Here is a 24551-nt window from a genome sequence, read left to right as displayed (position 1 = left end):
GGGCGGGTCTTCTCCATAATTATGATGCGTGGGAGTGGCGGCGAGCAGTGGTGGTCTATGCATCTGCGTGCCGCGGTCTTCAGGGTGGGGGCGGGATTGGCGACCAAGGCTGCCAATTTTGTCATGCACATGCGCATTGTAATTTAAACTGCTGTAGGGTGCGACTGCCGTGGTAGTAGAAGAGTACTTAGCCCCTGCCCTTGGCCTGGTGGCTAGCCACGCCTAGTCGCCCTGTCTTCTGCTGGCCGCCTTCAAAGCTGCAGGCCAGCCAGGCCTAAGGTGAGCGAGTATGTCGTGTGCTGTCATGCCTGCTCAGAACTCGGAGGAATCGGATCCGATCTAATGATTAATATGAATGAAGCTGGATATGCATTTTCAGGCATTGGTGTTTGAGAGCGGCGGAAGCTGGGTGTTATATAAAGAGGGTACCGGGCAGGTAAGTGTTTGATGCAACGGACGAGGGGACGGACTTCTCCTGGTGAGTACACTGCGTGGGCAATACTAACTAGGATAATCTTGGAGAGAGAGATTTTACTCGGGATTTGGATTGTAATTGGATTCTTTGGTGGCGTGCAGGCTTTAGGCATGCATTGGCACTCTTATTCAGACACACACATATATCCATACACAACACACAAATACTCCTGAAACAGATAACCACCCACATTCACACCTTTACTAGGGACACTCTAACACGCAGAAAAACAGATCCATAAAGACATGCTTGTACTCACACACAAACATATACAGACATCAAACTATGTGTAACCATAAACACAAAGACACACGTATACACACACACACACACCCTGCACCTGCAAGCAGAGACCCTTGGAATGACGTCTTTTATGCAGTGAGGGTACGAGTCAATCAGAACGTGGGGAATCTCAGACAGTGTGAGCCATGAAAAAAACAGGTATAAGGGACTCGACATGCATAATTGCATATAGCTCAGAGGATGGGGGATGTGACTTGGTTTGGGTGTCTACAGCTCCAGAAAACAAGAGCCAGGGCGTAGGGGCATTCCATTAGTCCAGGGCAGGTGTACCCCAGGAAATTGTTGCGTTATAATCTAGGGCCCTGATCGATACTGTGACCTTATGCCCCTAGTCGGCTATAAATCCATTTATTCCCTAAATTGGCATAACCGTTCAAGTGCAATATTCAGACACTCGTCTCTGGCCTCACACGAACAGAGCCACATTTCAGAATCGCTTTCTCTGCCACTTCCTTTGCAACCAATTAGTGCAATGACATAGCAGAAGTTACTATCTAAGATTCCTAGATTAACACTCCAAGTTCTTCAACAAGATAAAAACTCAGCAACCTGGAAATCCCCGCTTGCTGTGTTTTGATGAGTAATAGAACTCTAATGAGCACTGATAGACGATCACTTCCTAGTGACATCTTTATTGACGTCTTATGTCCAAAAACGTACGTCAAACAAGGCACCTTTCAGGTATAAATATTACCAACGTTGCCTTAAGCAAACGCTGTCTCGCTGTGCTGATGAAGCTGCTAGCTGTCTCGCTGTGCTGCTGAAGCTGCTAGCTGTCTCGCTGTGTTGCTGAAGCTGCTAGCTGTCTCGCTGCTGCTGAAGCTGCTGTTATGCTGATGATACCATAGCTGCTATCGCTACTGCTATCGCTGCTAACTAGCGAACGATGGTGTGGTGAACTTAGGAGCTGAACAGCCGTCCCCTGCAAGAGCCCAGCAGATGCAAGCTGCCAACGGACGCTGCCCCTCCTCCTCCTCCTCGACGCGCTGAGAGAGACGCTGTCTTTTCTCCTGCAGAGAAATCCAGCTCCGGCGTTTCTAGTCTACCCTTGCGGGTGACTGGGATATCGACCCCCTGAAGGAGATACCAGACCTCCATCATTCTATTCCAGAGGTATGGTGTTGACTAAACCCTTAAGAGAGAATTCCTGAAGCAAACCTTGGCAAAACCAACTTAACTTAAAGCTACTTACTTACTCCCCTCCCAAGTATTAGGCTTAGGTCAGGTACACTGGGGTAGGCGCAGTTAGAAGCACCAGTTGAGTATTTTAGCCTAATGTATATATGAATGTATATATGTTTTATTCATTTTAAACCATTGTATGGCTAAGAAACCATATCAATGCTTTCAAGTATTATTTCGCAATACTCATCTTACTGTACGTACTTTTTATAATAACAAGTCTTGCAATTGTGGCAATTCATTTCTCTTGTACGAGAAGAAAGACTGTTCAATAAATCTTACCCTTTATTGACAACGCCCATCTCTCTATTCTCTACATATTGTGAAAGTAAACTGCACAACCACTGACTGAGTAAAATAACTGTCTATTGTTTCACACGACCCTAGAGATTGACTCTTATCTGAGGAGCAAAGTTGTCATGTTGCACGGTTGTTGGAAAACTGAATCCCTTCTTGGCTGTGCCAGGGAAGCTGATCACTTCCTATTCAGTCAAGAAAGTTTCCAGTGACCTCTGAGCTAGTTGGTAACAAACCCAATTAAGTTTAGCATAGTCAGTGGAGGCCTGGAAGATCCGCACTTCTACGTCGATACTACTGTTTGTTATTCCAATGCGCAGGGCCTATTGGGAAAATAGGAACTACACTACAAAATGAGCACCAAAGACTGCCAATAATGTGAAATAACCTCTAGATGCAGAGTAGGAATCTAACCAGGGGCGTAAAACAGGCCCACGCAGCTCCTGTGGTGTCCCAAGCTCCAGGGGGCGGAAGCTCAGCACAGCACTTCGGCCAGCTCCTCATAGGATCTGGAGGGGGCCCTCCACTCACGTTGCATGGGGGGCCCTTAAGTTAAGTTCCGTTACGCCCCTGCAGGTAACAGCGACCACCAGTGTCTTGCGGCAGTGAAAGCCCTGCTCCAGAGCAGAGACCAGGGCCATTGCCGGGATCTGCCCAGCCCCTCATTCGCATGTTTGCCATTGTCAGACGGTCAGACGCAGAAAGGGAAAAGCAGCATGCGTGTGTCACTGCCCCCATCCATACGAACCGTCGTGCAAGGGAGAACTGAAAACATCAGGGGAGGCTGCCTCAGACAGGCTGACCTCTCACCCCTTCCGACAGCTCTACCCCCCTCCCCCCTTCAACCCATTGCATCCTCAATTGGGCTTCCCCTAGACCAGCGCGCTCTTACTAGCCTGCTGTGTTCGCAGCACTATCAAACATACACTCACTCATGCATCATCATCTTTTCATCGTTTGTCAAGTTTGCCACTTGACGAACACGGTCTAGCTCGTAAACACCTCGCTCTGTCGGGGAAGGCGCGCGACAGATCGGACGTGAAGCAGATTCAAGAACAGGGCTTGGCAGTCCTCGTGCAGCGGGTGTCCGCTCTTGTCTTCCCCCGTGATTGGCAATATATCTAATGACAACGCATATCGCCATCAATATCTGGGAGTGTCCTCTTATTCAGTGGGCTCTCTCGTGTATGGCCGCAGGCCTTGAGGAGTGTAGCTGTCCTTCCTCTATTTCTTACTGTTACACATGAGACCAATAGGGAGCACTTTGCAGCCTCAGCAGAATATATTCTGCTGGTGGATCCATGGGGGTTTGGGTGTCCAAGACCATTGCATTATTTTTTAATAGTTTTCAAAAATAACTTATCACCTGCTTTTCAGAGTTTTTTTTAGGTCTAGCCTCGGGACAGTCTTAGCTGTCTCACCAGCATCCTGTTTTTCAAACAAAATAATAATAAAAGTACCCACGTACATACATCATACAGTGGCTGGCAGCCAGTTGTCCTCATACATCGGTCTGTTCAGTTCTGTTCACATTTTGCCTCCACCCACTGCAAGACACGTGAGCCCGCCCCTTCCGCCTATAAGTGCCTTGAGCTGTGAGTGATTTTCAGATCCATGTGATCTGGCCTGGTGGGAGCACTGGAGTCTCTTAGGAAATTCGGGTCTCACAAAACATGTGATGACAAAGGCAACTCTCAGAACAGGACAGGTGCCCTCACTCCACTTCCATTCATGCACTGCAAATGAAGAGGAACAGCCTGGGCAGCACTAGTGCAATCTTCCCTCACACAGTTGACATCATGCAACTCCCCCTACACACACATACACTGAGTAGGAACAACATAGGCAGGACCAGTGCAACATTCCCTCACAGAGAATACCCGCATCACAGGTGGCTTCCTGCAACCCCCTCCACACACGCCAGCACACTGAGCAGGAACAGCATGGGCGGCACTTGGACCACCTTCCCTCACACACAGAGCAGTATAGGCAACATCAATTGAAGGTTCCCTCTCACATAGATCAGATACAGTATTGAAGGGGTATATACACTTGAGAAGTTAACAACTTGTTACTTTGCCACTTTCAACTTATCTACAACAAGGGGTGGTGAGGGACAGAGTCTCTGAATTAAACAGAATACTCTCACCCAGTCAAGAGATCAGGGCTAGATCCAACACCGTTTTTTAGCTCACTGCACCATCCCAGTTTCAGAACCTGGCTGTATGCAAATTAGTCTGTTCCTGTCCCAGTGCATGATGGGAACAGGGCAAACCAAACTACAAAAGCCAATTCTTACACTGGGAAGGAAACAAGCTACCGGGGACCGGTTTCTGGCATTTCAGCCTCTTCGGCCCGGCTTGCTTGAATCCTGATGGTGCAATGAGCAAGGGACTCACATCTGAGTATACCCTTCCACGCTTAGGGTGGACAAAAATATTTACAACAAGGGGTGGTGAGGGACAGAGTCTCTGAATTAAACAGAATACTCTCACCCAGTCAAGAGATCAGGGCTAGATCCAACACCGTTTTTTAGCTCACTGCACCATCCCAGTTTCAGAACCTGGCTGTATGCAAATTAGTCTGTTCCTGTCCCAGTGCATGATGGGAACAGGGCAAACCAAACTACAAAAGCCAATTCTTACACTGGGAAGGAAACAAGCTACCGGGGACCGGTTTCTGGCATTTCAGCCTCTTCGGCCCGGCTTGCTTGAATCCTGATGGTGCAATGAGCAAGGGACTCACATCTGAGTATACCCTTCCACGCTTAGGGTGGACAAAAATATTTACAACAAGGGGTGGTGAGGGACAGAGTCTCTGAATTAAACAGAATACTCTCACCCAGTCAAGAGATCAGGGCTAGATCCAACACCGTTTTTTAGCTCACTGCACCATCCCAGTTTCAGAACCTGGCTGTATGCAAATTAGTCTGTTCCTGTCCCAGTGCATGATGGGAACAGGGCAAACCAAACTACAAAAGCCAATTCTTACACTGGGAAGGAAACAAGCTACCGGGGACCGGTTTCTGGCATTTCAGCCTCTTCGGCCCGGCTTGCTTGAATCCTGATGGTGCAATGAGCAAGGGACTCACATCTGAGTATACCCTTCCACGATTAGGGTGGACAAAAATATTTACAACAAGGGGTGGTGAGGGACAGAGTCTCTGAATTAAACAGAATACTCTCACCCAGTCAAGAGATCAGGGCTAGATCCAACACCGTTTTTTAGCTCACTGCACCATCCCAGTTTCAGAACCTGGCTGTATGCAAATTAGTCTGTTCCTGTCCCAGTGCATGATGGGAACAGGGCAAACCAAACTACAAAAGCCAATTCTTACACTGGGAAGGAAACAAGCTACCGGGGACCGGTTTCTGGCATTTCAGCCTCTTCGGCCCGGCTTGCTTGAATCCTGATGGTGCAATGAGCAAGGGACTCACATCTGAGTATACCCTTCCACGCTTAGGGTGGACAAAAATATTTACAACAAGGGGTGGTGAGGGACAGAGTCTCTGAATTAAACAGAATACTCTCACCCAGTCAAGAGATCAGGGCTAGATCCAACACCGTTTTTTAGCTCACTGCACCATCCCAGTTTCAGAACCTGGCTGTATGCAAATTAGTCTGTTCCTGTCCCAGTGCATGATGGGAACAGGGCAAACCAAACTACAAAAGCCAATTCTTACACTGGGAAGGAAACAAGCTACCGGGGACCGGTTTCTGGCATTTCAGCCTCTTCGGCCGGGCCGAAGAGGCTGAAATGCCAGAAACCGGTCCCCGGTAGCTTGTCTCCTTTCTGGTAAAGAATTGGCTTGGTAGTTTAGTCTGCCCTGTTCCCATGATGCACTGGGCCAGGGACAGACTGATTTGCATATAGCCATGTTCTGAGCTGGGATGGGGCAGTGAGATAAATAACGGTGATGGATCAAGCCCTGATCTTTGGACTGGGTAAGAGTGGTCTGCTCAATTCAGACACTCTGTTCATCACCACCCCCTTTTGTAAATCGATTTTGGCCACTATAGGTGTGGCAGGGTATACTCAGACATGAGTCCCTTTCTCACTGCTCCATCAGGATTCAAGCAAGCCGGGCCGAAGAGGCTGAAATGCCAGAAACCGGTCCCCGGTAGCTTGTCTCCTTTCTGGTAAAGAATTGGCTTGGTAGTTTAGTCTGCCCTGTTCCCATGATGCACTGGGCCAGGGACAGACTGATTTGCATATAGCCATGTTCTGAGCTGGGATGGGGCAGTGAGATAAATAACGGTGATGGATCAAGCCCTGATCTTTGGACTGGGTAAGAGTGGTCTGCTCAATTCAGACACTCTGTTCATCACCACCCCCTTTTGTAAATCGATTTTGGCCACTATAGGTGTGGCAGGGTATACTCAGACATGAGTCCCTTTCTCACTGCTCCATCAGGATTCAAGCAAGCCGGGCCGAAGAGGCTGAAATGCCAGAAACCGGTCCCCGGTAGCTTGTCTCCTTTCTGGTAAAGAATTGGCTTGGTAGTTTAGTCTGCCCTGTTCCCATGATGCACTGGGCCAGGGACAGACTGATTTGCATATAGCCATGTTCTGAGCTGGGATGGGGCAGTGAGATAAATAACGGTGATGGATCAAGCCCTGATCTTTGGACTGGGTAAGAGTGGTCTGCTCAATTCAGACACTCTGTTCATCACCACCCCCTTTTGTAAATCGATTTTGGCCACTATAGGTGTGGCAGGGTATACTCAGACATGAGTCCCTTTCTCACTGCTCCATCAGGATTCAAGCAAGCCGGGCCGAAGAGGCTGAAATGCCAGAAACCGGTCCCCGGTAGCTTGTCTCCTTTCTGGTAAAGAATTGGCTTGGTAGTTTAGTCTGCCCTGTTCCCATGATGCACTGGGCCAGGGACAGACTGATTTGCATATAGCCATGTTCTGAGCTGGGATGGGGCAGTGAGATAAATAACGGTGATGGATCAAGCCCTGATCTTTGGACTGGGTAAGAGTGGTCTGCTCAATTCAGACACTCTGTTCATCACCACCCCCTTTTGTAAATCGATTTTGGCCACTATAGGTGTGGCAGGGTATACTCAGACATGAGTCCCTTTCTCACTGCTCCATCAGGATTCAAGCAAGCCGGGCCGAAGAGGCTGAAATGCCAGAAACCGGTCCCCGGTAGCTTGTCTCCTTTCTGGTAAAGAATTGGCTTGGTAGTTTAGTCTGCCCTGTTCCCATGATGCACTGGGCCAGGGACAGACTGATTTGCATATAGCCATGTTCTGAGCTGGGATGGGGCAGTGAGATAAATAACGGTGATGGATCAAGCCCTGATCTTTGGACTGGGTAAGAGTGGTCTGCTCAATTCAGACACTCTGTTCATCACCACCCCCTTTTGTAAATCGATTTTGGCCACTATAGGTGTGGCAGGGTATACTCAGACATGAGTCCCTTTCTCACTGCTCCATCAGGATTCAAGCAAGCCGGGCCGAAGAGGCTGAAATGCCAGAAACCGGTCCCCGGTAGCTTGTCTCCTTTCTGGTAAAGAATTGGCTTGGTAGTTTAGTCTGCCCTGTTCCCATGATGCACTGGGCCAGGGACAGACTGATTTGCATATAGCCATGTTCTGAGCTGGGATGGGGCAGTGAGATAAATAACGGTGATGGATCAAGCCCTGATCTTTGGACTGGGTAAGAGTGGTCTGCTCAATTCAAACACTCTGTTCATCACCACCCCCTTTTGTAAATCGATTTTGGCCACTATAGGTGTGGCAGGGTATACTCAGACATGAGTCCCTTTCTCACTGCTCCATCAGGATTCAAGCAAGCCGGGCCGAAGAGGCTGAAATGCCAGAAACCGGTCCCCGGTAGCTTGTCTCCTTTCTGGTAAAGAATTGGCTTGGTAGTTTAGTCTGCCCTGTTCCCATGATGCACTGGGCCAGGGACAGACTGATTTGCATATAGCCATGTTCTGAGCTGGGATGGGGCAGTGAGATAAATAACGGTGATGGATCAAGCCCTGATCTTTGGACTGGGTAAGAGTGGTCTGCTCAATTCAGACACTCTGTTCATCACCACCCCCTTTTGTAAATCGATTTTGGCCACTATAGGTGTGGCAGGGTATACTCAGACATGAGTCCCTTTCTCACTGCTCCATCAGGATTCAAGCAAGCCGGGCCGAAGAGGCTGAAATGCCAGAAACCGGTCCCCGGTAGCTTGTCTCCTTTCTGGTAAAGAATTGGCTTGGTAGTTTAGTCTGCCCTGTTCCCATGATGCACTGGGCCAGGGACAGACTGATTTGCATATAGCCATGTTCTGAGCTGGGATGGGGCAGTGAGATAAATAACGGTGATGGATCAAGCCCTGATCTTTGGACTGGGTAAGAGTGGTCTGCTCAATTCAGACACTCTGTTCATCACCACCCCCTTTTGTAAATCGATTTTGGCCACTATAGGTGTGGCAGGGTATACTCAGACATGAGTCCCTTTCTCACTGCTCCATCAGGATTCAAGCAAGCCGGGCCGAAGAGGCTGAAATGCCAGAAACCGGTCCCCGGTAGCTTGTCTCCTTTCTGGTAAAGAATTGGCTTGGTAGTTTAGTCTGCCCTGTTCCCATGATGCACTGGGCCAGGGACAGACTGATTTGCATATAGCCATGTTCTGAGCTGGGATGGGGCAGTGAGATAAATAACGGTGATGGATCAAGCCCTGATCTTTGGACTGGGTAAGAGTGGTCTGCTCAATTCAGACACTCTGTTCATCACCACCCCCTTTTGTAAATCGACTTTCAACTTATCAGCTTGCAAATTGGTGACATTTAAAAAAAAAAGGGGATTAGAAAGGGATCTTGGGTGGCAACCCAAACATTGCTCTTCACACCCTGAGCCACAGACACGAGGTATCTGGTGGTTCTATCGCATTGTATGTGGAGGAATGACACAAAGGTCTATATTTACTAATCTTTCACACAACGCAGTGTGTGTGTGCGCTGAGTCTGCATCCCATTGGGCAATTTCTCTAGCCTCCTGGCTGCAATCTCTAGGGCCGAATGCCCCTGCCTCTGAACTTTTTGGGTCACGCCTCCCAAAATAAAATGTAATGCAATGCATAGTAAACAACTGTGTTGCATTACATTTCTTTACAAAGCCACATAATGTGGCGCAACTCGCACTTTGCATGGCTTCGTAAATATCTACTAAGATTTTGCATAGTGCCTGTGCCACAAAAGTTGCACAACCTCGAAGCAAAATGTTAGTAAATATAGCTTCAAGTCTGTAAACTTGGGCCCAGATTTTGAAGCCCTTGGGTTGCCATTATATCATGCAAGGTGGTGCAAGGCAACCCAGGGGCTTCAGTGAGATTTACTAAGCCATGCAAAGCCAGCCTGTATGGCTCTGCATAGCTTAGTAAATCCAGAGTAACACAAAGCAGCGCAAGTCGATGCCTTGCATTACTCAGCGTTGGGAAGGGGAATAATATACTTGACCAAAACAGAGGCGTAATAGGGAGAAATATCTTTATTCCTCCTCATTATTTCTTCTTTCAAGGTGTACTGCATCCTGTACCACAAGTAGAAAGAGGAAAATGCATCTGAAAATAGATTTTGTGCTGAATAGGTCCCTTCCTGCACAAAAAATTCCTACCTGTAACACAGGCATGCTTCCCCCATGGTGTAAGCGTGCATTTGCGCTAGGTTGCAGTGTGTGCGCCAGCACAGAGAGCAGGAATGTGCCATACATTAGTACATTTGATACATTCCTGCTTTTGCCATTTGATGCAGTGCAGCAAGTTGTGTTGCTGGGCTGTGTTGCGCCAAAGTTAGTAAATGTGTGCCTTGGTGTTGTGCACCACTCAGTACCGAACATATACCTCATAGCATCCATACCCGACATGTGTATGGATCTACACGCTCGCTTGCATGGCCCTACGGCTTTCCGCCATTTGACGGGGAAATGCTGGATTGCTTGCTTTTTAGGTTGAGCAGACCTACATTCAATGTGTAAGCATTGATGGCGTCTGCTTTAGACTTATTGTCGCCCGTATTTAGGAATGAAGACACGAGTCAGACGCGCGCTTTTTCATAGTCAGTTTTGACCTCGGGAGCGCGCGTCTGAGCCACGCTTACGCAGACGAACTCACCACACACACACACAGACACAGCCAGCCCCCACCCCTCTGCATGCACGCACACACGCTGCCACCCCATCATCACACACACACATACACGCAGGCAGGCACACACACGGGTACAACACACGAAGGCACATACAAGCGCACGCCCCCTCCGGCTTACATACACACACAAACGCGCACACACACTCCCAACCCCGCTCACCGGGCACACGCAGGGCTTCCATCCCTGGGGGGGCGGGCACCGTTAATGTGCCCCGACGCCCCCCCTCACCTTCTCCTCTTGTCCTGTCCCTCTGTGTCTAGACTCCGCAGCCCGCTCCGTTGTTTCTCCGCCCCTTCAGGACAGTTCGTGCGTGTCACGCCTCTCCTTTCTCCCGGCCGGAAATCCCATTTGCGTGTCAGGACTCGTTTTCACCACGCATTTTTTTTTGTTTTGTCGCGGGCTTGTTTTTGATTCGAAGACGCCTCTTGCACCAAAAAAAAAACAGTAGCAGACAGCAGCTGCTCATGGTCTGGTTGTTCCCGTGTTTCAACTCTACAATTTTGCAGCGAACTGTGCCCTAACTACATGGCGTAATTACACAATGTGGTGTAATTTCAGGACTTTTACGTAAGCAGCCTAACATGAAATTCTAAAAATGGCACAGATTACATCAGCGTAATTAACATTCGGCCCGGGCTAAGAAAACGAAGGCAATACGTGCGGAATTCGGGGTGGTTAAATACCGATTCTGCACGTTAACTCAGTTCAAGGGTAAACTCGGAATAGGAGGTATTTACCACATCCAGCAAGTATGTCACTTTGAGGCAACGTAGTTTTTCAGGTGGTGTTCGTATCTCTCCTATTCACAATACTTGTATGAGAACCATGTCCTTATTTCAGCCCAGGCACTGAAGGACTGGCGAGGGCAATCTTCACAGCCAGCAGCTAAAGATCAGTGTCAGATTCCCCTGCCAGCAGAATGGCCAAGCAGGCCAGGCTACAAGACTGGATGAGCAAGTACCATCCCCATTCTATGACTCTAGTCTTCATGATAGGCAGTCTTTGTTGCTGCACCTCAGTGGAACAGTAAGGAGTGCAAAGTTTAGAGAGAGCTAGAGTCAGCAGAAAGGTCTTGGGCTACATGCGTGAGCCTGGTGGCACGTATGCAGGCTGGAGTTTGCTTAGCTTGATGTTGCATGCGCCTTCAGGCAAGGAAAGGGGTTGCAGCTGGTTGGCACACTTCTGTTGGCATCCAGTCGAGGAATCAAAACTAAAGTGGATGGGCACTTAGACTTTTCACAAGGTCGTTTGATAAGAGCCAGGCTTCGAGGGAAGTCATTTTTTGAAAAGGTCATAGTGTTTAATGATAGCAGGCTGGTTGGAGATTTTGCACTTGGCAGATGATAGGAAACTGGTTAACGTATTTGTAGTTTTTTTTTTTTTTTACATCATAGTCACCCTTTGGTGGATTTGGCACGATATCGTCAGTGGCGTAAAGTTTGCAGTAGAGCCAGTGGGAGGACATATGGTTGGTTAGCCAGAGCTAGTTTTTGTTTTGGGGAGGTAGCTCTGTAGACATTCCTCACGTCTCGCAGGAAAAGGCAAGAAGTAATGAACAGGAAGTAATGTAATGTAAGGGAGGGGAGTTGAAGGATGTAGTGCACGCCTGTACCAAATGCCAGCAGCTGAGACATCTGCTACAGAACTTGAGGTGGGAACTGCTCTTACGGAGTGGAAAAAACAATTTGAAATGGAAGGAAGGTATAACCTGCATGGACAGTCACTTGGTCTTACCATTTCTCCTTGCCGATGCACACCTATTTGCTTTGGCCATGCTTTTTAATAATTCTGTTCCACATTGGCAAAAAAACAAAAAATACTTGTCTCCTAATGCCGAACTTCAGCAGAAAAAAAGCCTGAAGAAAACTATCTTGATTCTACAGTGGTCCCTTTGACTCGTGCACATGCATAGTGGATTTTCATCACAATAAAATACACTGAACATAATCTTCACAAAAGTTATTTACAAAAGTTTAAGCTATTGGCATTATAAATTACAATAACTTTTACTTAAGTATTAATTATTAAAAAAAATTAAAAGCCATTGTTATTTGTAATATCAATACATCTAAATCACGTAAATACAACATCTATTCCATTACAAATGCTATAGGTGTCACATTTGCGAAAGTTATAACTATTGGCATTGTAAATGACAAACCTATTAATTTAGCTATTTTCAAAACCAACACAAAAATTAAAAAATTGTCATTTACAATACCAATAGCGCAAACTTTCCTAATGCGAGACCTATTGCATTGCAAATGCTTGTTCCTTAATTTGTTTTTGTTGGACTTAGGACTCTGTGCACTTTACCGCTTCTAACCAGTGCTAAAGTGCTTGTGCTCTCTCCTTAAAACATGTTAGAATTGGCTTATACCCAATTGGCATGTGTTAGAACTGGCTATTTCTGGTAGGCTAAGGCTGACGCCAAAGCCAGGCAGAACCCACCATTCTAGTCAGGGCAAGGAAGTCACACGCCAAGATAACCTCTGCTCACCCCCTTGGTAGCTTGGCTCAAGCAGTAAGGCTAAACTCGGAGGCAATGTGTAAAGCATTTGCGCCAGCGCACAACAGCAACAACATACTAGGCACACCACAAAAGAGACTCCACACAAGGTTATTATAAAAATAACTTTTGTATTGTAAAAACACATCAGATAAAATCACACATCTACATTGTGCCAACTGGCACGGGCAATATTCACAGGGATTATGTACACCAGACAGGGCCACATGGGCGCCTGTCAGAATCAGATATAGTACTTCTAGATAAAAAATAATAAACATAAAATGGTAATCACAAAGATCACAACCAGTAACCACTGGTAACAGGAACCAGGACCTTACTAGGACCACCTGTACTAAAAAGAACAACCACCTAAGTATCACACAGCATTTAGGGGTCTAAGAAAGAATACATTACTCATGATGCAATAAACCTACATTCAGAGGAGTAGAAAAGACAACCACCTAAGTATCACTCAGCGTTTAGGGGTCTAGGAAAAGAACACATTACCCATGATGCAATAACCTACATTCAGAGGAGTAATAAAGAGAAACACATGATGCCTAAAGCATTCAGAGGTGTTAAGAATAAAGCACATGATGCAATAAAATACATTCAGGGGTGCAGCGCAAGAAGACACATGATGACTAAGCATTCAGAGGTGTTAAGAATAAAGCACATGATGCAATAAAATACATTCAGGGGTGCAGCGGAAGAAGACACATGATGACTAAGCATTCAGAGGTGCATAATAAATCAATAGCTCAAAAACTCACATTAGCAATAACTATTAAAAAGCATAGAAATCACATTGCGCCAACACTACATAAGCCACTACCTGTGGCAGTCCCTAGGCCAACTGGCCTTGTGGGGCAAAGGTGCCCTGAGTCCAAAGTCAGGGTGCGCTGCCATGCAGCGCCAGTTTCAAAAGTACAAAAAGCCTAAACGTGGCAGCTGCCCACAAAGTGCTGGGCAACTGGAGAATCAACAAAACTGCGCCAGGGCCCTCACTGGCCCTTAGGCGCAAACTGTGCCACACTGTTGGAGCCACACAGGCTCTGGGACAAGGCAGGCCCATCGTTGGAGCCACAGAGGCTCTAAAAACAATGTGCTCTCTGGTAGGAGGGGGCGGGCACCGACGATGTACCCCGGCGCCCCCCTCCAATTAAAATGGCCCCCCCAGGGAGCCTCTCGGGGCTCTAGAACGTTGGGGCGACCCGCTGCAAGCTGGGGCCGCCCTTGAAGCTCTCGTGGCCCCCCATGAACAAGGAGCGCGAGCTCGCGCTTCGGGAGGGGCGCACACCGACAACATGTCCCGGCGCCCCTCCCGCTCGTTTGCAAAATTGGTGGGGCGGCCCACTGCCATCCGGGGCCGCCCTGACTCAGCACCCACCACGGGAAGAAGAGAGGAGCGACCCGCTGCCATGGGGCCGCTCGAATGCTGCCTCGATCAGGCACTGCCATTCGCGGAGTTCCCCGCCTACCCCCAGCCCTTCAAACACTCACCCGGCTGTTCGGGGGCGGGGGGGGGGGGGCTCTGCCTCACACGCGGCTTCCTCTGCTGGGCTCCCCTGACAAGCGCCAGACCTCTTCTCTCTCCCCGGGGTCTCCCTTCACTCGGGAGCCCCGGGGAACCGGGCAGCCAGCTTCCTGTCCTCCTTCGAGCCGCCTCGTCTCCCGGCCGCACTTCACTCCTTTCTCCCGCCTCCCAAGCTGCGGGGCGGGACTTCCGGCCGGCCGCGAAGGGATTGGCCGGCCGGCCAGGTACTTCCGGGTCGCCGCGGGCAGCGCGGCGGCCCTTTCCTTAGACAGGCAGGCGCAGGCACAGTTTCCCGAGGAGTGGGCTCCCTCGTGGAAAATACATAATGTCACGGCAAGGTCCCTGGCAGGGTAGGCACCTGCCAGAGGACAATAAATCCAAAATAAGCGAGGTGGGCACTCGCAGGATCGATAATCCACATACGGGCAACATCGCAGGGTAGGCACCTGCCAAGTCTCACGCATAGGGCGTGAGACGCTAAAAACGCCCGTAATATCGCAAAGAGTGCTCTCAAGGCGCTAGGGGCATAGACAAGCCCACAGGAACGACCCCTGCATTAAGAAGGGTCCCAGCATCACAGGTGAAGGTCTCCAGGGCAGAACAAAGTCCAGCAAAGGTCCTCAAAGATGCAGCCAGGCAGGGGGACAGCCAGGAAGAGTCCCCCAGCAGTCCATCAGATGTCCAGGAGCTGGGCAGGGCCCAGGGATTCCCCTGAGACCCAGCAGCAGCATGCCCCTGGCAGATTCAAGTTAGAAACAAGAACATTTTGGAAGGGGACACAGCCCCTTCTTATATACAGGAAAGTCTTTGAAGTCCTTGGAAGTCCTTTGAAGCAGGCAGTGTGAGAACCAGCCAGAACTGGTTACAGGGAAGTCCCTTCAGTATCAGGGACAGAGGTGTCAGTCGCCCAGCGGGAGGTGGAGCCAGCTTTGTAGTTAGGCAGGCACAGCCCTTCACTATCAGGTGCCATCTCCTCCCACTTCCCTGGCAGCAGATGCTGCCTTTCATCCATGGGCTGACTCAGACAACCATTTGGGCTCTCCATCCCCTGTCATCCTCAAACCAGACAGTCAATCCACAAGCAGGCCCAGGCACTCTGGGCCAGGCTCACCAGCCAATCACACGCCAGCAACAACTTACACAAATATGCCAACTTCCAAAAGTAGTACTTCTAGACTAGACACAGTCATGCCGCATACATCATTTTGCAGCATTCACTCTCACGAGTTCATACATACCAAACTTGCCCCTGCACTCCCCACACATCAGGGACTACCATGGGCATACATATTCCCCATTCATTCCTATGGGAGGGCAGGTCACTCACCATACATACACAGAGAGCTCCAGCACTTTACACTGTACCACAGTGAAAAAGTGCGCAGAGGCCTAAAATCACCAACACCAGGTTCCATAAACAGGCTAGGAAAAAGCAAAAAGTCTAGGGGTGAACCTGCCCAACGGGCCGGGTCCAACAGCATGTTTAATGCACTTGTAATTCCCTTGTAAGGTAATACTACATGTGCCAAGGGACTGCACTTTTAATGCTACTAGTGGGCCTGCAGCACTGATGTCTTAGGCTTGCCATTTCAGAGCCTGTGTGTGCAGTTCACCTGCCATGTCAACCTGACAAGTTAAACCTCTTTGTGTAGAAGCAGGAACCTCATCAGGTCCCCCTAAGTTCCAGATACACAGGCAACAAATATGAATTGACAATCATACAAGTTGAAACAATTTCTTCTGTTCTTAATCCCATTTAATCCATTAGTAATCCATTTGAATCCATACGGTTTGTGTTTCAATGTTTCAACAACAAGTTCAACGAGATGCCTATCCAGGCGTTTCTCCTGAATACATGGCGATTCACCATTCCTTATAATTCAGCATAGATGATGTAAAACAAAAGCATTTCGAGCAAACTGCCCTTCCTCAGGTGTAACAGTGATAAAAAAGATCTCCTAAGAACCAACAATCACTAGAACGACACCAAACATACTAGTATGACATGTCGTGAAATTAAAATGATGTAATCTGATCTCCATCAAATGCATCCAATAAATAAGGTGGAGACTAATCAAACATGTGTATGTAAAAAATAAACCTAAATAGTTTGTGCAACATTAACAGGCGTAAATTACATCGTGAAATTAAATGCTGAATAATGTGCCCTCATATTTGTACTCTGTTCTAAGTGAGTGTGCCTGTGCTGAAAACCCTCACTGAAATTGTGCACGGAATATGCGTAAAAATACTACTACAGTCACCAAAACCCCATAACATAACAGAGCATTTTAAACTGATAACTTAAATGCGCCAGTAACTGAAAAACTAATTTACCTGCAACAATAAAGCACACTAGAACTTTCCAATCCATAAATGAATACTCTGATAAAACAAATGCGAGTGTGTCGAGATATTTATAAATTATCCCATGTAATTAGCCCGTGGCAAGTGACACCAGTACAGTGTAAATAGACAAAATACTGTGATCACGACATACACCCACTATGATGCAGAGAAAGTGAACCACGAATTAACAATGCTAAATGAAAATCTGATACACAAGTTGCTTTAAAGGCAAAAACATGCATGTAATAAACAATACAATTTTCAAAACACAAACAATATTAAAACATGAATAAATGAAACAGGACATATGATAATATAGACAAATATGTGCAAATAAATATGAATGTTTAATCATTGACAATTTCTTGTATGTACACAATTTTTTCGATGTTTACTAATTAGTTTAAAAAAATCATAAATAACTCCGGTTGTGTTCTCGAAACAGCAAACTATGAAAAAAAGTGAACCTCCAGTTTTATGTACCCAGTAAACTGCTTTCGTGACCATGATAACAAAATGATGAAACTGTCTCAAAACACGGTTGTAAAAAAACTATCTCATTGACGTGAACTTGTTTGTCAATTCATATTCGCTGGCTGAGCAACATATTCATGCGGACGGACGGACTGAGCGTGCTCCAGGTTTCACGCCTAAACAAGGACTTTTGTAATTTGCTGTGCATTCTACTACATTGATGCATAAAGATAAACCTTTTGCCAGGCCCAAACCTTCCTTTTTAATAAATATAAGTCACCCTTAAGGTGGGCCCTAGGCAGCCATATGATAGGGTGGAGTGTATTTAAAAAGTTGGACATGTACTTTAAAGTTTTACATATCCTGGTTGTGAAAAGCTGTCTGTTGTTTTTGACTACTGCAAGGCCTTTATATCCCATAGGATAACATTGTGATTACCTTATTACGTTTTGTAAAAGTAATTTCCAAATGGGAACATATATTTGATTCAAGTTTGGTGTCTCTGGAATCACAATTTAAGATCACAGTTCCTAGGGAAGTAGGATTTTAAATTGCAATTCCGAAAATTCCACTTTCAGAAAGTTGGCATTTTCTTACATTAGCTCATTTGGTACCTGTTGACTGTCTCATCATGTGTCTGGGGTATTTGACAGTTGGGCTTTGTGTATTCCTCTTAGACAGCCACACACAATGGGAGCTTAGTTGTGACCTGATGGCCGTCTTGGCAGGATGGAAGGGAGGAACTGGGCATAGCCTCGCTTACACCTGTTTAGACTGTGTCCTGTTCACACATCAAAGGGCTACATAACCCCTTATAGTGAGTTTGGAGCCAGGGCAGGAAGGACAGAGACTCTGTGTACTTCAAAGACATGTCTATGAAGTGTACCCTCCTTCAAAGAAACAACTGGGTATAAGTACTGGACCTCAGACACCATCAACTCTGTACATCTCTGGACCTGTGGAACCTCTCCCAGGAAGATGGACTGTTGTGCTGCTGAAATGACTGTAACTCTGCTGGATACCACTCTGATGGAGCTGCTGCCTTGCTGTGCTGACCTGCTGCCCTCATGCCTGGAGAGGAAGACCTGGACCTAAAATCCATTTTGAATTGAGGACCCCAGAGGGACTCAAAGGGCTTCTCAGCTGGCTTCCTGATCTGAGCCTCATGGACATAAAAGGCTCTCCAATCTTTAAAGCGTTCCCGACCTCTCCAAGACGCACCTCTCAAGTCCCTGGGCCCTTGGTGTGGTTTTCCCGCTCTTAAAGTCATGCTTTTGGGCTCTTTCAAATGAGCCCTTTCTCTCCTGAACCGCGCCGCTCACACAAAGTATCAGTGCGGGCCACTGCAAGTTGATCTCTTCACCCAGCAAGCAATGTCCGCTGGCGTGGATCGCCACTCCAACGCCCGGCCTGCTCTTCACACCCTGTGACCGTAGTCGGTGACTCTTTCCTTGCTTCCGGCGAACTTCTGCCCTGCGAATGGGGCTCTTGGCACAAAACGTGAGAAGTAAAACTTCAGTGGGACTAATGTGGGACTGTATCCGATATGCGCTCAATCACGTTTGTGAACTTTTGTATTTGACCCAGTCCTGCGTAAATAGATATCCCCGGTTGTTGCTTTATGCTTTTAAGCACTATTTTAGTTTATTCTTTAAAAATTCCTAACTCCGGTTCTACTGATTGGATTTTTGTCGTTTTGGTATTGTTTTATTTATTAAATTAAGCTCTATTTTACTAACTTGGTGTTTTCCCAGTTTTACTGTTTGAAGTGTTGCACAAATACTTTACTCATTGCCTCTGTGCCAAGCTACCTGAGAGAGACCACAGGTTAATTTAGGGTTTACTTGTGCCTTGCACTGACTAGGATTGTGGTTACTGCTTGACCTGGGCTCATACCTCAGTCATCGAGGAACCCAATTTCTAACAGTCAGCGTGCCATAGAAGTTGGCCCTTGAAAGATGTTAATGCTCTTTTAGTGCCAGTCATACTTCATAGCAGCCCTCCAATTCCTGCTGTGTTAACCAGTGCTATAATATCTATTAAATGAGGATAGAGGAATTACAAAAAGTTCCTTACCCAACAACATTTTATTTTTTTCCTAAGATTCTAGTACTAGAGATTCCTCATGCCCAGCCCATTCTATTTAATTACTTTTGATAGCAATAAGACATTTATTTTTACAGTTTTAAATTGTTTTTCCCCTGAATCTGCTGGTGATTGCATAACTTTCACCCACATATTTATGTAGTATGTGTTATCAGCAAATCCTCCCAAATAGTTGGATGAATCATTTGTTATTGCCTTCTAGCTTCATACTAAGAAGTAGACATTATTCATTTTTCGTGGTAAACATGACACACTGGAATCCTGAGAATCTGAACATCTTCTGTTAATAATGTATAATTTTAACTTGCCTGACGTCCATCCCTTTCTGATCCATTCCTAAGTCTTCCTACTCAAATACTGTTCATTTATGAAAATTGAATAGTGGAAAAACACCTGAAAAACTAATTAGCAACAGAGGTATACAGGGCTGCATTTGAATGGTTGCACACATGATGTTGAGTTAGCTGACTCTCATTCAGGGAGTGTTTCTTCACTTCTTTCTATATCCTATTTTTCTCATGTGTTACATATCTAATGGTATCAGGGTTTTGTCCAAGGGCAGCTTCCTCCATTCGTAAAGTGTGGCACCGCCCCACATTAAGGATTGTATAGGATTAAGTATCAGCGCTTTAGGTTATGATGTGAAAGTGTATGTGTGCTTTCTACAAGCCCTAGCCCTGCCCCAAGTGCATTTTTGGCAAACCTTCCCCCACAGTCCCAACTTACCGTAAGTATACCTCTGCCCTAGCTACTTTCTTGGTGCTGAATGACAAGTCAAATCTTTATGGCCCTGCTCTGCTCAGGGAAAAAGATACTGTATGAGGAAGAGACTTCCACAGTGCTGTCTCTAAGGTGGAAAACCTACATCTGCTAAGACGAGGTGCATTAAGCCTTGGAATTGTTAACAATAAGGCACAGGAAGTTCTTTGGAGAATCAGTGGAATAATTGCTTGTGTGATGGTAGTATCAACAAGCAACAAATGGTCTGGGGAGTCAGAAGAACACAATACAACTGCAGATCATTGGTCACAGAGATGAGGCAAAGTCACAGTAAACAATGTAGCAGCCACCAGAAGAAAATGTGATTCCTGGCATTTGGCTATCGCCTTCCGTGTTGTATTTGGCAGCTCTTGATACCCACAACAACGGAGTAGGGATTGCTGTATCCATCACCATTGATGTTTTTCTTTCCGTACCCCTCTCATAGTAATGTTACATTGTCTGGTATCTCGCGAGTTGGATTTGGGAGCATTATTCTTTGCATCTCAGATAGGGTCCTTCTACTTAGACTTGTTGACCATCTCCATCTTCCAAGGTCTGGCCTTAGAACAAATCTGCAGGAGCACTCAAGTTTGTGTTGACCATCTCCATGTCTGCAAGCCTTTCTAGTGTTAGCCCTGACCATGTTTTTATGATGTATGCCAGCGCACCAGTGTGTCAATTTTGGAACCTTTTATTTAAATGTGATTAATGAAATTCTGTAAATAATAATAAAAAAAATTAAACCTACTGCTGTTTTTGGGGCTCTATTGGTATATAAACATCTGTGCAAAACAACATTTTTATGGGAGAAGTTTTATGGAAAAAAGGAAGCTGTAAAGAAAATTATTTTTGATGAGTTAAATAAGTAATTCTCAGTTCTGATGGCAGGATTTTTAAGTGGATAAGTACTTACAAATGTATTTTTAATGTTGCACCATGGGTATTTGTTGATCAAGGATTGGTTGTGTTCAGTGTTACAACTGACGTGTGTGATAGGTTGGTTTTGTTCACCTCCAGGCCTCTCTCTCTTCAGATCAAGAAGCGCAAATTGTAGCGTAAAGCGCCTTTTTATGGCAGGTCACGATCATTACTGATGTGACTGACCTGGACATCAATAAAAATGTCAATGGGATATCTTTGATTGAAACTTTTATAACGTTCTGTCTATTTTACGGGAGTGTTTGCCGAATACAGGGAGTACACTGAGGCAGTAAGCCACTTATCTGGTGGTTGCCCATACCTCAGGTTTAGAAAAATATATACCATTCAATTTTTTTATGTTCACCATTTTTTTACTGCATTATTTGGAGTGTCCTCCATAGAAGAGGCTGGTATTTTTCTGCTTAGCAATAGTTACAGCTGAATACACCGTAAAATGTGCTAGAGAACTATGGTGCTCATGCTGCCACTTGTGTGCAGAGTTTACCCCCAAACCTGTATGACAGGTTAAAATCAATATGAACTATAGTCAGGGCCAACTGAGTTATGCGTCAGGAAAGGGCCAAATTATGCGGCAAGGTAGAGTAAATGATGCAGGTTAACTATGATGATGCACATTTTGTAATAGAATTGCTTCATTATTTTGACATTTTTAGGTCTTGCAGACCTAGCGCTGGAGCGCGCATGCGCTCTTCGCTCTGCGAGGCTTATTGTCATCAGTACAGGGCTTTGAAAACCTCACCACACGCTCGTATGTGTGGTTTTGTTTTCGTGACAGGCTATTGGCTTTTGGGTGCATCTTTCTAAGAAAGACAAGACCAAAGTTGGCAAGGTATGCCCAGACGTGGGTTCCCTGCTCACTTTGCCACTGGATTCAAGCTAGCCTGGCTGATAATGGCTGATAAGCCATACACCAGTCCCAGGATGCTTGTTTCCGGTCCAGGAAAGACATGGCTTGGCAGTTGGGGCTGGTCTGTTCCCATGAGGCACAGGGTCAAACTGATTTGCATATGGCCATGTCTGAACTGGAGTGGCGGAGTGAGCTAAAGAATGATGATGGGTTAAACCCAGATCAGTAGACTGGGGGTGAGTGCTTGCAATGTTCAACGCTCCGTCCATCATCCCCTTTGGTTTTGCTTTGTTCGCCCTAAGTTGGCAGGGAATACCCAGACGTGGGTCTCTTGCTCACTTTGCCACTGGATTCAAGCTAGCCTGGCTGATGACGGCTGATTAGCCAGAAACCGGCCCCAGGATGCTTGTTTCCAGTCCAGGGAAGACATTGCTTGGCAGTTGGGCTGGACTGTTTCCATGAGGCACAGGGTGAGACTGATTTGCATATGGCCCTGTCTGAACTGGGGTGGCGGAGTGAGCTAAAGAATGATGATGGATTAAACCCAGATCAGTTGACTGGGGGTGAGTGCTTGCAATGTTCAACACTCCATCCATCATCCCCTTTGGTTTTGCTTTCTAAGAAAGACAGCACGCAATTGGGCAAAGGCGGACGCATGTCCCGCCTTTGCTCCGCCCACGGCCTGTTGCTTGCGGTTACCCACACAGGCCACCTCTGTTTTTAATTATCGTGCACAGATGCGTGCGCAATAATGGAAAACAGATGTCTAGCTGTGGCGCGCGCACTACTCGCATGCTTGTTAACGTGATGTTCCTCAGACTGCGTGTCTTGGAGATGGTTTTTGCTGGCAGCGCTTGTTTTTTTCAGCATGGGCTAAGCATCGCCTGATTTTTTCAGTGTATGCTCTCCATCGATGGGGACTCTGTGTCCACTTTCCATTTGTGGAGTACTCCAGTGTCCACTTTCCAATACTGGGGTCATCCGGGGTCCACCTTCCATTGTCGGTTTCCACCGGCGTGGGTTGGCACCACCATTATTTTACAGGCAGAGTTTGCCAAGCACTTCAGACTCTTTCAGCATGGGTTTAGCATGACCTTGGCATTTCCCGGGTCTACAGCTGGTGCATGTGCGTTACAGGTTGCCTCAGCATCGCTCTGCTCCTCTCGCCCTGAGCACCAAGCTCTGTCTGGCGCTGCACACACTGGTGGCATGCTTTAACTCCTGCCCGCAGCGCCTCTGTCTGCACCCCACCCGCTTCCAGTCTGTCCCTCCTCCTACCTTAGTTGCCCCAGATGCTCCCTCACTCCCTGTTGTCTCTAGTCAGACTCTGCCCACTTATTGTAAACCCCCCAGCGTCCATTTTTCTGAATGGGAGAACCTTCTGTCGCCCCTCCTCATTGGATGGGGGCAAGCATGCAGGATTTGCATCGGCCAATCGATTCTCGGTGAGGAAGGGGTTGCTGGAGAGAATCTGCACCTCTCTCCTCGCCGTCTTGCCTATCACCTCGGATCGCGCGCCACTGTCACCAGCAGAAGGTGGGGATGGTCTGGGTTCGCTGTGGAGATGGAGGGGGCGGGCAGGCGGTTGTCGCTAAGAATGGAGTAGGACTGGGAGGTGCCTACACTGGGCATTGAGACGATAGGCAGGGCGGGTCTAGGGCTGCTGCCATTGGACAGTGGAAACTAATTGCTTTGGATAACTGGCATAGAGAGAAGAGTTTAGAAGACGCTGATATTGGCTAATCAGGGGGCAGATAGCATTATAGAGTGCTAATGCAGCCAATGGACATGCGGGGATCAGGTGTATAATGATCAAACTGGGTATAAGAGGGCAATAAGGAGTTAGGGCTGCTGACGTTGGGGAATGTGATGTGAACAGAGAAGACAGAAGAGGTTTGTATGCTGTCACGGCGTAGAGAGCATGGGAAGTTTTAAAGGCAGCAGATATTGAGCATGCCGGGAGTACTGTAGCATTACAGTGCTTATGCTGCATGCTGACACTAGGCAGGCAGGGTCCAGGATGGGGGCCTGGGCAGGCATGGTCACATGGTGCTGACTCTGGACATAAAGAGTCACTGAGGTCGGTGTCAGGAGAATGGTTGGACTGGGGAAGGTTACTTACTGAGAACTGATATTGGGCATGAAGAGGGCAGGCACAGAGATGACACTGGGCACAAAGAGCTCAGTGAGGGCGATGGGATGCTTCTGCCACTGGAGGGGCTTGGTCGAGGGTGCCAGTAGTACTGGGTGCACAAGCAGCTGGGAATGTGCCCACACTGTGCATGGAGAGGGCATAGAGCACCGCTGGGTGATGAAAGGCCTACCACTGAGGAAGTGGACATGCCGATGGCAGGTAAGATCACAAAGTGCAGTCACTGGACTTGTAGGGTTAAGGACTGCAGACCGTGTGCTCGGATGCGGTAAGTGAAGTTTTCAGGGCGCTGACACTACTCTTGAAGGGGACTAAGGTTTTCCTGGCCCCTCTGTTAACAAGCATTTGCAATGCTATAGGTCTCGCATTTACACGCGTTTGAGCTATTGACATTGCAAATAACAATGTCTTTTATTTTTGTTTTCATTTTTAAAACATAAATAAAAGGCATTGTCATTTACAAT

At 47.1% G+C, this 24551-nt stretch overlaps 1 protein-coding gene across 1 annotated transcript in view; it reads left to right on the top strand.

Moving 5' to 3' along the window:
* NARS2 (asparaginyl-tRNA synthetase 2, mitochondrial) overlaps positions 1 to 24551 on the top strand; it is a 198660-nt gene that overhangs the window by 7777 nt on the left and 166332 nt on the right. The window lies entirely within an intron of this gene.

The sequence above is a fragment of the Lissotriton vulgaris genome, unplaced genomic scaffold, assembly GCF_964263255.1.
Source record: "Lissotriton vulgaris unplaced genomic scaffold, aLisVul1.2 SCAFFOLD_292, whole genome shotgun sequence".
NCBI classification, from domain to species: Eukaryota; Metazoa; Chordata; class Amphibia; order Caudata; family Salamandridae; genus Lissotriton; species Lissotriton vulgaris.
The sequence above is the reverse complement of the archived record's forward strand: the minus strand, read 5'-3'. Positions and strand labels throughout refer to the sequence as shown.